Genomic DNA, 16,463 nt, shown 5'->3' on the forward strand with positions numbered 1-16,463 from the left:
AATGGGAAATGTTAACTTGGTATAATAGAGATGTCCATTTGAGCTGAGGGGATCTGAAAGGAGCTTTATTCTCCATCTGGCCTTTGGATTGCTTGACACTTATGCCGGGTATCCAAAATAGAATGTTCCAATCTATTGCACTGACATTTCTCAAGTGGCTCAGCAAAAGGTTCTCAGAAAAATAAAGAATTTTTGTAGAGAAATACATAAGACCAAATATAGATTTTTAAAAACATATTTAGAATAAACAACATCATACTTCTGTGGAAGAATGAATAGAAGTCCCATAGATGTTAGCTCCACTTAATAAAATATTACTTTTTATAATATTTTGGCTGCAATATTAACAGTTTGGTGAACTCTGAGTCTGTTGCGTTATAACGGCACTTTTGAACTGAATTCTAGAGCTATATATAAAATTGGCACTGATGTGTTTTTAAAATTCTGAAAGGTTCTATGTAGACAACAACTAAAATAACTAAATAAATAGTGAAAGTGCAACTAAGTTCTTGATTGATCAGCCATCAATCATAGAAATTTCCTATATCTAATTAAAAATAGAACAGGTGCTTCCAACTATTTACTGTGGCCAGTGGAATTACAAATAATTAAACAAGAATTAATACAGTAAAATCAATAGGGAATTAAATCTCTGATGCATTTCTAGTTTTTCTTGTCAGTCAGAGCTTGTAGGATATCATCATCTGTTCATAAATTTACACAAAGTAAATTACAGTGATGACTCATTAGTAAAAATTTGATAGAATGCAAATAAGTGCTTTCCCCCTCCCCTAGACTTGTAGATATGTAGAAAAGGCTCCCATTAAAATTAACTAATGCTGCACTGATTACTTCCCTTAAAAAGAATTGGTTATAAAATAGGCTGAAGATTACAAGTATAAATATAGAAATAAAGCTATTTATGATTGTGAATACAAAGCAATGTGGGCAAGTAACAAATAGAAAGATTAATTGTCTTCAGAAAGGCTTTAAGCAATTATCTCAATAGCTGAGTTACATCAGATAAATTGTAATGTGGATAAATATAGGGTAATATTTCCAGGTAACATAAAGCATGTATAAGAGTCACTAAGGGCAGAGGCTGAAAAAGAAAATTAAATTGAGAGTGAACATAATTCAAGTCTTGCTGAAAAAAGAGACATATCTAAGCTTTTCATCTTGCACTCATCAGGACACTCACAAGAATACCAATACAAGGGGGAAAACAACAATTTATACTGTATGTGAAGAGAGTGCTGATTGATTGGCAAGTGGCGTTGCCATGGAGGATACACCAGTTAATGGTGACTGACAATTAACTGCCAAGCATTGTTTAGAATTTAAACCAGGCAGCTAAATTCATCAAGGCATTGTCCTGAGGAATGAACCAGCAAATGGCTCTCACTTATTTTGTTTAGCTGAAATAGGAGCAATTTGTGTACATGTTCTTTCTGTCTGTAAAGAACAGGGCATCATGAATATGTATGAATATGTAGCCTCCGGACACACAAATGTCCCACACTGCGAGCCCGACTGACAATCTTAAATTGGTTGTTAACGTAATTTTTAGCAAATTAGTAATGTGGTATATGAATTTCATTGTCAATATGATGCTAGGTATGTAGGCCATACATCCCAAAGACTGGCAGATCGTATCAAACAGCATGACATTTCTGCTGTTCACAATGGGCAAGGTACTGACCATATCCAACAAGCCCATGCTTGCAAAACTCAAAACACAGTGTCCAACATTATTTGTGATTTTATGATTGGGCAACATTTGCCACATAATCCTCAGTGTGCTAAAAATCACACTGACAACTAATTTAAGATTGTCAGTCAGTCAGGCTCACAGTGTGGCACATTTGCATGTACTGGAAGCTACATATATTAATATACAGGAGCTTGTTCTTTGCAGACAGAAAGAACATGTGCACACATTACGCCTGTTTCAGCTAAACAAAGTTGGTGACATCCATTCGCTGGTTCATTCCTCAGGGCAATGCCTCGACCAGTTAGAGTCAAGCAGCCTGGTTTAAGTTTCAAGCATGTTTGGCAGTTAACTGTCAGTCACCATTAACTGGTGCATTCTCCATGGCAATGCCTCTGCCAACCAGAGTGTGCTTGACAACCAATCAGCACTCTCTTCTCATTCAGTATAAAATTGTTGCTTCCCCTGACATTGGTATTGTGATTGCTCTGATGAGTGCAAGACGAAAAGCTTTGACAAAATGTATTTTTTCAGCAATACTCAATGTTTAAAGTAACCTTTACCCTGCCAATGAAAGGAAATGCTGTGTTTGCAGACATTTTATTTAGAATCATAGCTCTCAGCATGTGGAAGTTCAAAGATAAGGGCTAATCACCCCATACTAAGAATTGTAATAGGCTTGGTCAAGGCCATGGAGGAATTTCTAAATGATTACAATGATTTTGAAATCAATGCACTGAAGAAAGGGAGTATTTGAAAGTTGATGGGGACACATCATATGTAAGCAGGACATAGGACAGGATAGGATGTGGGTGGCTGAATTTTGAACAAGTTGAAGTGTTTTGGGAACAACACAAAAGGCTGCTAAGCTGAGGTTGGTGGAATTTAACCTGCAGATGACAAAGACGTAGTTGGCAGTCTCAGTGAACATGGGGATGAGGTGGAGAGGGAGGTGGGTGATGCTATAAGGTAGAAGTAGGCAGCTCTGATGATGGGCAAGATCTGAGAATCGGTAGCTCAGCTCATGGTCAAACAGGACACAAAGTTCGCACACTGTTGGGGCCATCCTGAGTGAGTTGGTGATCAAGGAATCTAGCAGAAGACCCTATCCTAAGGGCCATGACTGTCTTCTGGAACAAAGTATCTAGGTAACATTTGTTAGGAAATAGAGATATTTTAAGTAAGTTATGTTGGTATTTGTGGGTGTTAGGGATGAGTTTTAGCTTTAATGTTTAAGTTTGATTTGTATTTCTGTACCTGTGTGTTAAGAAACTGTCAAGTTGAGTTTTTAGTTTCACTTTAAAAGGTGCCTGCATTTCTAAGGAGAGTTTATGACTGTAAGAGAAGTTAAGCAAACACAAGAGTAGAAAAACTGGGCCGTTGCCTAGCAACAGGGGTCCAGAGAGGCAGGTCCCTCCCACAGACACACACAGCAGTTTTGAGTTCAGTTTGAAGACAGCTGTCAAGCAGAAGCAACCTAAAAAGGACATTTAGCTAGTTCCATGCTAAAGTTGGTTGAAAGTAGCTGCCAGAGAGAGACTGGAGCAAAAGGGGCAGACAGCAAGTCCCAAGCTAAAGAAGAAAGTCCCCAAAGTCCCCGAAATCCAGGGCAGTGGAACAGGAGAAAGTTCCAAGAAGACCTTCTAGTCAAAGGGACGACAGGAACCTGGAAAAGGTCCTGTTAAGTGAAGTTAAGAGTGAGGGGCAGAGAAAGTCTCCAAGGTTCAAGCTTAAAGCTCCAAGCTGCAGGAAGCAGAGTCAAAGCAATATAAAGGCTTGTGAAAAGTCAGAAGGTCCAAAGAGACAACTGAAGTTCCGTAACTCTTTGCAATGGGCACGTGAAGCAGTGGTGTACTGTTGACAGCTGAGTTAGTGAGAGACAGTGTGTGGAGGAAAACTTGAACGCATGTGGTGACCCAGGGGAGAAGAACATTGGAAGGAGAGTTTGAAACCTTGGAGGTGAAATCTAGCGTCAGTTTGGGAGATGATTCAAAGGCGAGTTCTTGGAGAGCAGAGATTGGAAACCTACATGTGAAAGATGGAGTTCAGTGAGGCTGGTTGGCTTATGGTGTAACAAGAGTCTGGAGAGAGTTGAGGAGAAATCCATAGCAACTGTCAGGGGTGGCATCTGTCGCTTGGTTTTAGAGTGTGGTGTGGCTGATCACAGGTTGTCTTGGTTTACATGGACTGTGTACTTGCTGGGAACATTAGAGTATAAGATAGCTTTTGTAACTTATGTTATCCTTACAAATCTGGATATATCTGTAAAGGCATAGTTGTGGCATAGGCATTGAAGGAGTAATATAATATAGTTCATCTTGTCTTGTTTAATAAATGTTTTACGCTTTTGTTAAAAAGTTCATTAGCTGACTCCGGTGACTCTGTTCAATAGCCCCTCTCCACATATCTAAACAAACAATTAAAGGTTAGGATCTATCAAGCTGTGTTCCACCCTGGGATCAGGCTTGTCCAGTGGTAACCTCAGCTGGGGATCATAACACTTTCCCCTCCCTGGATTCATTACAGTGTCCGCAGCTAATCTCCAGCTCAATGACTGAGCGAAGTTCCTCAGGTTGCAGATACTTACTGTGGACGTGTTAGCCCTAGATCACATTGGTGTCCAGGAGCTTCCACATTCTGCAGTTGCAACTCATCACCTGCCCTGTCATCCTCATTGTGCCTTAATTAGATAATTAGGGGAGGCTAATTAATCTGGACTGGTAATCCAGAGACCCAGGGCAATGGTCTGGGGACCCAGCTTCGAATCCCACCATGGTAGATGGTGAAATGTAAATTTTTAAAAATCTGTTGAAAAGTCTAATGATGACCATGAAACCATTGTCAACTGTCACAAAAGCCTATCTGGTTCACTAATGCCCTTTAGGGAAGGAAATCTGTCGTCCTCACCCGGTCTGGCCTACATGTGACTCCAGATCCACAGTAATGTGGTTGACTTTAAAATGCTCACAGAAATGGCCTAGCAAGCCACTCAATAGTACCCAACCACTAAAAAGTCAAAAGAAAGGAATGAAACTGGACAGACATAGGTACCGGAAACAACAATGACAAACCCAGCCTTGTCCTCCTTACTAACATCTGGGGCTTCTGCCAAAATTGGGAGAGCTGTCTCACAGACTAGTTAAGTAACAGCCTGACATAGTCATACTCACGGAATCATACCTTACAAATCATGTCCCAGACACCACCATCACCATATCTGGGTATGTCCTGTCCCACCGGTAGGGGAGACCCAGCAGAGATGGCGGCACAGTGGTATACAGTCGGGAGGGAGTTGCCCTGGGATTTCGCAACAATCACTCCAGCCCCCATTAAGTCTCATGGCATCAAGTCAAACAAGGGCAAGGAAACCTACTGCTGATTACCATATACTGCCCCCGCTCAGCTGCTGAATCAGTACTCCTCCATGTTGAACACCACTTGGAGGAAGCACTGAGGGTGGCAAGGGCACAGATTGTACTCTGGGTGGGGTACTTCAATGTCCATCATCAAGAGTGACTTGGTAGTACCACCACAGACTCAGCTGGCCGAGTCCAAGAGGATATAACTGCTAGACTGGGTCTGTGACAGGTGGTGAGGGAACCAACAAGAGGGAAAAACATACTTGATCTTGTCCTCTCTAGCCTGCCTGCCACATATGCATCTGTCCATGACAGTATCGGTCAGTGTGACCATCGCACAGTCCCTGTGGAGATGAAGTCCCATCTTCACATTGAGTATATCCTCCACCGTGTTGTGTGGCACTACCACCATGTTAAACGGGATAGATTTCAAACAGATCTAGCAGCTTAAGACTGGGCATCCATGAGGTGCTGTCGGCCATCAGCAGCAGCAGAACTGTACTTAAACACAATCTGTCACCTCATGGCCCGGCATGTCCCCACTCTACCATTATCACAAAGCCAGAGGATCAACCCTGGTTTAATGAAGAGTGCAGGAGTGCATGCCAGGAGCAACACCAGGCATAACTAAAAATGAGGTGTCAGCCTGGTGAAGCTCTAACACAGGACTACTTGTGTGCCAAACAGCATAAGCAGCAAGTGATTGACAGAGCTAAGCGATTCCACAACCAACAGATCAGATCTAAACTCTGCAGTCCTGCCACATCCAATCATGAATGGTGGTGGGCAATTAAACAACCCACTCCTCCCAGGAGGAGGCTCTACAAATATTCCCATCCTCAATGATGGAGGAGCCCAACACATCAGTGCAAAAGATAAGGCTGAAGAATTCGCAACCTTCAGCCAAAATGCTGAGTGGATAGTCCATTTCAGCCTCTTTAGCCAATTTGATTCACTTCATGTGATATCAAGAAACGGCTGAAGGCACTGGATACTGCAAAGGGATTGGGCCCTGACAATATTCCGGCAACAGTACTGAAGACTTGTGCTCCAGAACTTGCTGTTCCCCTAGCCAAGCTGTAGCAGTACAACTACAACACTCGCATCTACCCGGCATTGTGGGAAATTGCCCAGGTATGTCCTATACACAAAAAGCAGGACAAATCCAACCGGCCAATTACCGTCCCATCAGTCTACTCTCCATTATCAGTAAAGTGATGGAAGGGGTCATCAACAGTGCTATCAAGCGGCACTTGCTTAGCATAACCTGCTCACTGACGCTCAGTTTGGGTTCCACCAGGGCCAATCAGCTCCTGATCTCATTATAGCCTTGGTTCAAACATGGATAAAAGAGCTGAACTCCAGAGCTGAGGTGAGAGTGACTGCCCTTGACATCAAGGCAGCATATGACTGAGTATGGCATCAAGGAGCCCTTGCAAAACTGGAGTTAATGGGAATCGGGGGATAACTCTCCGCTGGTTGGAGTCATACCTAGCCCAAAGGAAGGTAGTTGTGGTTGCTGGAGGTCAATCATCTCAGTCCCAGGAATCACTTCAGGAGTTCCTCAGTGTGGTGCCCTAGGCCCAACCATCTTCAGCTTGTTCATCAATGATGTTCCTTCTATCATAAGGTCAGAAGTGGGGATGTTCACTGATGATTGCACAATGTTCAGCACCATTCGCGACTCCTCAGATACTGAAGCAGTCCGTGTCCAAATGCAGCAAAACCTGGATAATATCCAGGCTTGAACTGACAAGTGGCAAGTAACATTTGTGCCACACAAGTGCCAGGCAATGACCATCCCCAACAAGAGAGAACAAGAGGCAAATAATCACTTATAGAAGAACTAAAAGGGAAGTCAACCATCATTGCTTGACATTCAATGGCATTACCATCACTGACTCCCCCACTATCAACATCCTGGCAGTTACCACTGGCCAGAAACTGAACTGGACTAGCCATATAAATACTGTGGTTACAAGAGCAGGTCTGAAGCTAGGAATCCTGCAGCGAGTAACTCAACACCTGACTCCCCAAAGCCTGTCCAGCATCTACAAGACACAAGTCAGGCGTGTGATGGAATATTCTCCACTTGCCTGGATGAATGTAGATCCAACAACACTCAAGAAGCTCGACACCATCCAGGGCAATGCAGCCCGCTTAATTGGAACCCCATCCACAAACATTTAATCCCTCCACCACCGACGCACAGCAGCAGCAGTGTGTACCATCTATAAGATGCACTGCAGAAACTCACCAAGGCTCCTTTGGCAGCAGCTTCCAAACTCACCAAGGCGCTTCGGCAGCAGCTTCCAAACGCACGGCTGCTACCATCCAGATGGACAAGGGCAGCAGATACATGGGAACACCACCACCTGGAAATTCCCCTCCAAGCCACTCACCATCTTGACTTGGAAATATATCGCCTTTCCTTCATTGTCGCTGGGTCAAAATCTCGGAACTCTGTCCCTAACAGCACTGTGTGTGTACCTACACCACAGGGACTCCAGTGGTTTAAGAAGGCAGCTCGCCACCACCTTCTCAAGGGCAACTGGGGATCTGCACTAAATGCTGGCCTAGCCAGCGAAGCCCACATCCCGTAAAAATGAATTTTTAAAAAATTATTTTCTTAATTAAGTTAAATTAATGCCTCTTTTCACCAGACCTTACTGTACTAATTTAAACATAAGTAATCTAATAAACCCTACCATTTAAGAATAATATAAATAATGGACTCACTAGTTTCTTACTTCCCTCTGCTACTGCTTCAAAATTAGTTATAAGGTAGCTATTTAAGGGTTGTTTAAAAAATTACATTTTGCTAAATTCCAGCTCTTTACAGACACCCACTAACAGCAGTTACTCACCAACCAATCTACTTATGGCTTTCCTGTGATGTCATTGACTTTTTTTCAAATCCAAAGTGTGCTGACTCTTGGGGGTGACACAGGTCAGAGGTCTGAGTCATTTGTTCTGTGGATCCCTTCATCCTCCTCAAGCCCCTTCAAATTTCTCCCCCCAATCACTCTCTCTTATTAATCTTTACTGTCCTGGAACCCCCCTCACCCACCCCACTCCATCAAGTCCAAGGCCCATTCTCGTCACGTCGGAGATGTCAGAGCGAGGTCATGGATCAGCTCCATGTTTCAGCGATGCCTCCCTGTAGATTCTCCTCTAGGCTGTCAGGGAGCAGTAGGAGGTGCTTTTCCCAAGCGATGGGAACAGGAGATCCTCGTGCCTGACCAACGCGGCATGGACAGAGATCTCAGAGGAGGTTAGCATCCATGGGGTCCACCGGAGATCCTGGGTTCAGTGTAGGAAAAGGGTCACTGACCTCATTCGACCCACCCGGGTAAGTATCACAGTGGCATGGGATTCTCATGTGGGTATCAGGCGATATATTTGTGTGAGTGTGCAGGAAGGTTGGGCTGGTGAATGCGTGATGAACCTCAGGACCACATCACACTTGAGGCCAAAGCGTGTGTCAGTTTGGCTTGAGTGAGTAACTGGATGCAACCTAACACATTGTGGACCAGTGTATTGTGCATGTGGCAGACAAGGGGGTCAGTTGGCATTTGTCAAGTCATTAAATCTCAACTTTCTCCTGCAAGACAAGTAGATCCATAACCTGAAGGAAAGGGCAAAGACAGACAGAGGGATCCCCAATCTTAAGGTCCTCACCCCTGCTGAAGAAAAAGCCCTCCAGGTTGCAGGAGAACAGGGCGATTGAACTGTAGCTGACAGCAAGGCTGGATTGGCAATGCTTCAGAGTAGGATGCATCAAACCTGGTGCTGCCATAATGTGTGCTCAGGACTACGTGAGGAATTGTGCTGTCTCAGCATTCTGTGGAACCTTCACGTATTTCTTTTTGTTCTCTTTCACAGGCCCCAGAATCCAGGCCCAGGCCTCAGCCCCTCCAGGAGACTGAAGGCTCACCTCCAGGATGATGATGCAGTGTCCCAAAGGGTACACCATCACCCGCCTCTCCACCAGTACAGCTACACCCACCTGGGTCGCGAAGAGGCTGCATTTAGAATAGTGTCCATATTCTTATGAACACAGTACAGACACATCTTAGCAGCTGAGGGAGGCTGTGACAGCTGAGGTCCCAGACACCAGGACTTTTGGGGAACAGGGCCCAGCTGAGCCCCACACTGATGATACAAGAAATGTAGCAGGGGTTAGGGGAACATATGACAGAGATGCCAGGGGCTGGGTGCAGCTTTGCACAGACTATGGAGGAGTCCATGCACACCATGAGTTCTGCCATGTCTCAGGCATATAAGCGCAAGGCTTCCTCCATGAAGAGGTTGGCGACTGCCATGGAAACCCATGTCTAGTAATCGACCCATATGCCCTCTGACCTGCATTCCACTGCTCTAACCAAATGCTTCATATAGCAATGGCTAGGTGAGAGGACAATGAGGATCTCCAGGTGCTCCTTCTCCTCAGGAAGATAGGGAGGTACAGTTGCGCACCCAGGTAGAGGAGAAGCGTGTGCCAGCTGCCCTTGGGTCTTCCTCTCAGGATACTCCCAGGGTGAGTGGCCTCTCCTCAACCCCTCTGCCATTGACCCCATTGTCTCCAGCAAGCTTGGCTGGGGTGGTTGCCCCTACACCTGGGCAGGACACCCCCAGTGGGCTGGAGCCCTCAAGGTTTCAGATCTCCAGAGGACACCCCCCAAAGTCTTTGCATCACACTCAGCTGCCTGCCTCAACCACAGCTGCCGATGTCAGGGTCACACCAAGACGTAGTGAAAGGAACAGAAAATGTAAGAATTTATGAGAGCATAAAAGTGGCACACCTATTTTTACAAAATTCACCTTGTCACACATAAATATTACACATATATTGTTTTCACTTTATTCATGTGCACATCATTATCCTTTTTTTGGGACTTGATTTGTCAGAGACCTAACTATATTGTCATGCCTCATGCTTGGCATTCATTGATGGCTGCAGGGGAATGTTAGACATCTCCTTTACTGTGTAGGAGATCATTGTGTTGTGTGTTTGCAATCAGTCTTTATTTAATGTTTATATGTGTGTCCATTTTGATATTTGCCAGTATGTGGGACTAAAGGAAGATGTGGGGTCTGCAGACACTCCCATCGTATGCAGTGTCATGGAGATTGCCTGAGATTATGTTCCACAGGGACAATTGAACTGCTTTATGTGAAGTCAAGGACCTGTAGTGATGGAGCAAGTTCTGAAGTCTCAGTCATTGTAGGCTGCTTGACCATTGCTGCATCAGTTCTCCTGGGTGACAGTGGCGAGTGTGTGTGGCAGAGGTCCCTCCCCTTGCTATTCTAGGTGGTAGAGACACATTGCAGAGGTAGACCCTCAGGGGGGTTGGGGCAGGCTGGCAAGGGTTGAAATACATCCCAAGCAGGAAAATATGTCTTGGTGATGGGATATTGGTCATGTAGGCCCCACAATCTTGGACGAATCTCATGTATATAAGATCGTCCCTGATATCTCTGACACGTCTCACCATGACCCTGGCATCCAGTAGAGGCTCATACGCATTCATGTCCTCTTCCAGTGGCTCATCCCATTCATCCTCATCTGAGGAGGAGTGTTGCTCCTCCCTGTTGTCCTGATGCAAGAGTTCACCACATTGCATGGCTACATTGTGGAGTGCACAACATACCACGACTATCCGTGAAACCCTGTGTGGTGTGGTGCGTACTGCAGAGCACTTCCGGACCTGTTAAGGCACAGGAAGTGCATTTTCAACATGCCAATGTTTGTTCGATGATGATTCTGGTGTAGTGTTCTTCCGCTGTGCTGTGGTGCCTCACTGGTGTCATCAACCAGGTCCGGAGGAGATAGCCCTTGTCATCCAGGATCCAGCTGTCAATCTGTGAAGGGACCTGGAAAAGGAAGCTGCAAGTTCCGCAAGATATATGAGCCATGAGAGCTCCCTGGGAAACAAGCACAGACCTCCATGATTCTTCATCTACGGTCACAGACCCGTTGGTCAATTAGAGAGTGGAATCCCTTGCAGTTACATATGCTGCTGGCTACTCCAAGGGAGCTCTGACGACAACACGAGTACAGTCTATTACCCCTTGCATTTTAGGGAATCACGCACTCGTTGAGAAGCCCATTCCCTTGGCGATCTGGCTGTCATAATCTGTGGTGCACATGGTGAACTCATTAGCATGACAGAAGAGGGCACTGGTCACTTTTATGATGCACCTGTGTGTGGCAGCCTGCAAAATGACACATGACGATCGTGGAACTCTGGAAGCAGCCGGTGGTAAAAATGTTGAGCACCACAGGCACTGTGAGGGCCACAGGCATGGGGTTGCTGCCAAATCCATGTGGCTGCATGCCTTGCTGTAGGATCGGGCAAATTCCATGGCCCCTTCCTGGGCCAGCTTCAGGTGTCTCTGGCATTGTCTCTTGGACATCAGGAGGTAGTTTGTCCTTGTCCTGAAGATGCACTACTGTGCCAGTGACCTTCTTCTCAGTGCCTTCCCTGGATGGCTCCTGACCACCACCACCCCCTACCCCACCCCTCTGGTGCTGCCTGCTTCTCGCCTTGCAATCTCAGTTGTTGGCCGGCAACAGCCCTCCTTTGTTGAATCCTCTCCTCCTGTTCCCAAGGTTGTAGGAATATTGGGTTTATCAAACCCATAGAAAATCCACCAAGTGAACCGTGTAAAAAAGTCAGACAGTGGTGAGAGAATTTGTGTTTCCATGGGTTTCATCCATACAGCTGCTGAGCAGTGAGCTTTTCTACTCCCAGTTGCCAACACCCAAAACTCCACCCACCCAACAGTGGCCTCCCACTTGGATCTGAACTCCTGGCAGCTATAAGTAAGTTTTTGAACATGGTCAATAACAGTGTGTAAGTGACCCTCGAATTGCAACCCACAACCCTGCATCCTCCTCCTGTCACCTTCCACTATGTCCCCATCACCCTTGACCCTCCCAACATCATTGTGCTTCTTTCTGTAACCCTTGAATCTCCCCCATACCCTTATCATGTCAACATGAAAGTAGACATTCCATCTCTCCCCCTCTGAGCCTATCCCCATTCCCCCCAAACCTACCCACAGTCCCCCTCTGAACCTGCCCCCATCCCCCCCTTTGAGCCTACCCCATTCCTCCCGAACTTATCCCCAACCCCCCTCTGAGTCTAGCCCCATCCCCAATTCTGAGCCTACCCCATCCCCCTCTGTGAGCTTACTCCCATCCCCCCTCTGTGAGCCTACACCCTTCCCCCCTCTGTGAGCCTACTCCCATCCCCCCCCGTGAGCCTACTCCCATCCCCCCTCTGTGAGCCTACACCCATCTCCCCCACCGTGAGCCTACTCCCATCCCCCTCTGTGAGCTTACTCCCATCCCCCCTCTGTGAGCCTACACCCATTCCCCCCACCGTGAGCCTACTCCCATCCCTCTCTGTGAGCCTACACCAATCCCCCCCACCGTGAGCCTACTTCCTTCCCCCCTCTGTGAGCCTACTCCCTTCCCCCCTCTATGAGCCTACACCCATCCCCCTCTGTGAGCCTACTCCCATCCCCCTCTGTGAGCCTACTCCCATCCCCCCTCTGTGAGCCTACTCCCATCCCCCCTCTGTGAGCCTACACCCTTCCCCCCTCTGTGAGCCTACACCCTTCCCCCCTCTGTGAGCCTACACCCATCCCCCCTCTGTGAGCCTACTCCCATCCCCCCTCTGTGAGCCTACACCCTTCCCCCACCGTGAGCCTACTCCCATCCCCTCCCCCCCATGAGCCTACTCCCATCCCCCACCGTGAGCCTACTCCCATCCCCCTCTGTGAGCCTACACCCTTCCCCCACCGTGAGCCTACTCCCATCCCCTCCCCCCCATGAGCCTACTCCCATCCCCCACCGTGAGCCTACTCCCATCCCCCCAGTGAGCCTACTCCCATCGCCCCTCTATGAGCCTACTCCCATCCCCCCAGTGAGCCTACTCCCATCGCCCCTCTATGAGCCTACTTCCATCCCCCTCTGTGAGCCTACACCCATCCCCCTCTGTGAGCCTACACCCATCCCCCACCGTGAGCCTACTCCCATCGCCCCTCTATGAGCCTACACCCATCCCCCACCGTGAGCCTACTCCCATCGCCCCTCTATGAGCCTACTCCCATCCCCCTCTGTGAGCCTACACCCATCCCCCTCTGTGAGCCTACACCCATCCCCCACCGTGAGCCTACTCCCATCCCCCCTGTGAGCCTACTCCCATCCCCCCTCTGTGAGCCTACTCCCATCCCCCTGTGAGCCTACCCCCATCCCCCCTCTGTGAGCCTACACCCATCTCCCCTCTGTGAGCCTACTCCCATCCCCCCTCTATGAGCCTACCTCCATCTCATCCCGAGCCTACCTCCAGCCTCCCCTCTGAGCCTACCTCCATCCCCCCCTTTGAGCTGAACCCCATCCCTGTCGAGATTCCTCCCCTGATACTAAATGCTCCCCACATCATCCCTAGAGCCTCCGTTAGATCCCGTGATCTGCCCTATGAGACCTTTGAATATCGCCACCTCAGACTGGACCTGCCCCACTACCTAATCAAACTCCTTCCTGTGACAGTGAATTTTCCCTTTGCCAGCCAGCACCCTGAGTTTCACCACAGGAGCCAACTTTGGACAGTACTAACCCAATCCCTTAGGCCCCTCATTCCATTTATTTTCACTGACTGCCTCCACCTACCCCCAAGACGTCAGTTCCTTCCCGCTGAACACATCCTTACCCCACCAGCTGTCCTCCCTCGAAACCCTCTTCTAGTATTCCATGCCCACACCTGAACTCCCCACCCCCTCAACCTTGATTTTCCTTTGTCAGTGCTGGCCATCCACGCAAGCTGCCATTCTCCTGTTCCCCTCCCATGCACTGCAGAGTTTAACAAATACAACCGCTCACCTCAGACACAACTGCACAAAGCTGACTGGTGCATGCCGCCTTTAAACAAATATGAACTGGGTACCAAGAGGTTCCCCTGCACCATTGCCTTAATTGAGAAGGAAGGACTTAATTTCAAAAAATTTTAAGATAATGGGTATTCATGGCATGCAAATGTATTACAAGTAGGAACCTGCCATGGAATGGCATGAGGCACGACACATTACTACCATACTGCTGGCTTGATTTTTCAGTCTGAACCCAACACCATAATTTCAAAATTTTGACTCCCACATAATTAACTCACCCCTCCCACCATGTTTCCTGCTCCTGGAGTCATCATTAAATTCAGCGTTTGTTTTGGGGATCCTGAATCAGTAAAATCCGAGTAATTCATGCTGTTCCTGTTGTTTGTTTTGTGAATCCTGCATCAATACAATAATTGAATTTCAGCCTGTGATGTCTTTCAGTTTGTCACTGATGCAATGACAATCGAGTCTGCAGTTTGGCGATGTGAATATTCAGCTGAAGCTCCACAGTGCAAGGTGCCATGGCACCATAGTATGAGATCAGGCACATAAGCATCATATTTTTTCTTTTCCTTTAATTTCTATCTTCCCTTTAATGTGCTGCCTTAAAAATAGGAGTCTCTTGGGTATCACTGAAAGCTTCTGGAATTCTGTGCCCCTGAAAGTGTCAGTGAAAGGCAACACTCTTCTACTTACCTGCTACTTGACCCACTTTACAGTGTGTTGTACTTAGAAACTATGTCATGCTGCACTAGTCAGCAAACTAGATACATTGCCATCTGTTTGTGGCATGAGCTCTTACTAATATAAGCAAGCGCCAACTCAGAGACTGGCACCTCATGTATTTTAGAGGCTAGATGAGAGGAGGGGTCTTCACTTGTGATTTACCAGCCACAATTTTCAGAGGTTGGACACCACAGGTATCAGCTTGCCTGATGGCATGCTCACATACTAGCTCTTCTGCAAAGAATCAGACACTCACTTTAAGGGCCTAGGCTACACTCATGCTTTCAGATGGGGCTGACGATTTTTGATTCCATGACATATATATTACCACAAAGAAACCTATAAGCTTCTTGAACTTGTCCTTAAAGGTGAGAGAGAAAGGGAGAGGGATTTAAGCAGGTGGTTAGTAATAAGACAAATGAATTCAAGGGCTGGAGTTGTGTCAGGTAGACAGGGGCCTCACCCACCAGTCAATGAACTGGCAGGGATACCCTGTCATTTCTGCAGGGGGGGCCCAAAAGAATCAATTACCCTTCAGGCACTTGACTGACCACCAGTTGCCCATCCCTGCCATGAGGACCCCAGTGGAGGAAGTCCTGCCTGACAAGAGCTATCGGCAAATCAGAGGCCAGCAGCTCATCATTGCTGCCAGCGCCAGCGGGAGCAGTGGCTGCTGGTGGCACTGCATCCACCAAGTGCCCAGAATCATCATGGGACCCAGGCCAAAGGTAAGTGAGGGCAGGATGGGGGTGTCTCAGGAAAGTGGGAGGAGGTGGTTGGAGGCAAGGGCAGCAGGGTGGCTTTCAGCGGTCAACCCCCTGCCCAATGCTGGGTCCCTCAATCAGACACAGAGTGCCTGACAAAGAGTGACCCACCCCCCCAGGATACTGCTGGCCAACCTGGCAGGTTTTGCTGGGTGGCTTTCTGAAGGTGCGGGAAAGCCATGCCCACTAAATTGCTGTGAGGTCAGGAATAAAGGCTTGTCAATTGGCTCATGAGCCTAAGTGTCATCCCACCGCTAGTCGTCGGGAATCCTGCATCAGGCCCTTCTGCCCTCCGACTTAATTGAGGGAGGTTTTGTTGCTGCTGGGAGACTGATGCGGGGCCTCTCAATTAATTGGGCCCAGCCGCCAAATTCCTGGATTAAATCCAGCCCAGGGTGATTCTAAAGTAATGTTTCAGCAGAGCAGCATTTGATCATGGCTTTCATTGATCCTTAGGAATAAGTTTGGTAGGTTCTCATCCCTATGCTAAATAGAAGTTGCTTTTAAATAGATCTCCCTTCGTTCCTACCTGAAACCTTAATGTTTCTTATAAACTATGGACTGATTATTTGATATGCTTCTTTGATTTGAAGTTTCTTACCTGGAAGATAGCATTAATAGAAATGCATTCTTCCTACATTCACCAAACTCGGGACTTTAAGAAATCCTGGTAGCTAATTGCTATATGGAGTCAAGACTTGAGATAATTTGGTGGCAAAACAGTGTATAGTGAAATGATTAATGGAATATATTCTCCAACAAACTATTCAGCCGCCCCAAAAGTCTGGTTAAGGGCCATTCTTCTTATCTTGTATCTAACTAAGGATGTAAATGCGTTGGAAGCAGTTCAGAGAAGGTTTACCAGATTAATACCTGGAATGGATGGGTTGTTTTATGAGGAAAGGTTGGACGGACTAGGCTTGTATCCGCTGAAGTTTAGAAGAGTAAGAGGCGACTTGATTGAAACATATAAGATCCTGAGAGATCTTGATAGAGTGGATG

The 16,463-nt window shown here is 47.0% G+C and overlaps 1 protein-coding gene across 1 annotated transcript in view; it reads right to left on the minus strand.

Moving 5' to 3' along the window:
* Positions 1–16,463, minus strand: part of lrrc7 (leucine rich repeat containing 7) — a 331,365-nt gene that overhangs the window by 9,284 nt on the left and 305,618 nt on the right. The gene's annotated exons all lie outside the window — the stretch shown is intronic.

The sequence above is a fragment of the Cetorhinus maximus genome, chromosome 17, assembly GCF_964194155.1.
Source record: "Cetorhinus maximus chromosome 17, sCetMax3.hap1.1, whole genome shotgun sequence".
Lineage (NCBI taxonomy): Eukaryota > Metazoa > Chordata > Chondrichthyes > Lamniformes > Cetorhinidae > Cetorhinus > Cetorhinus maximus.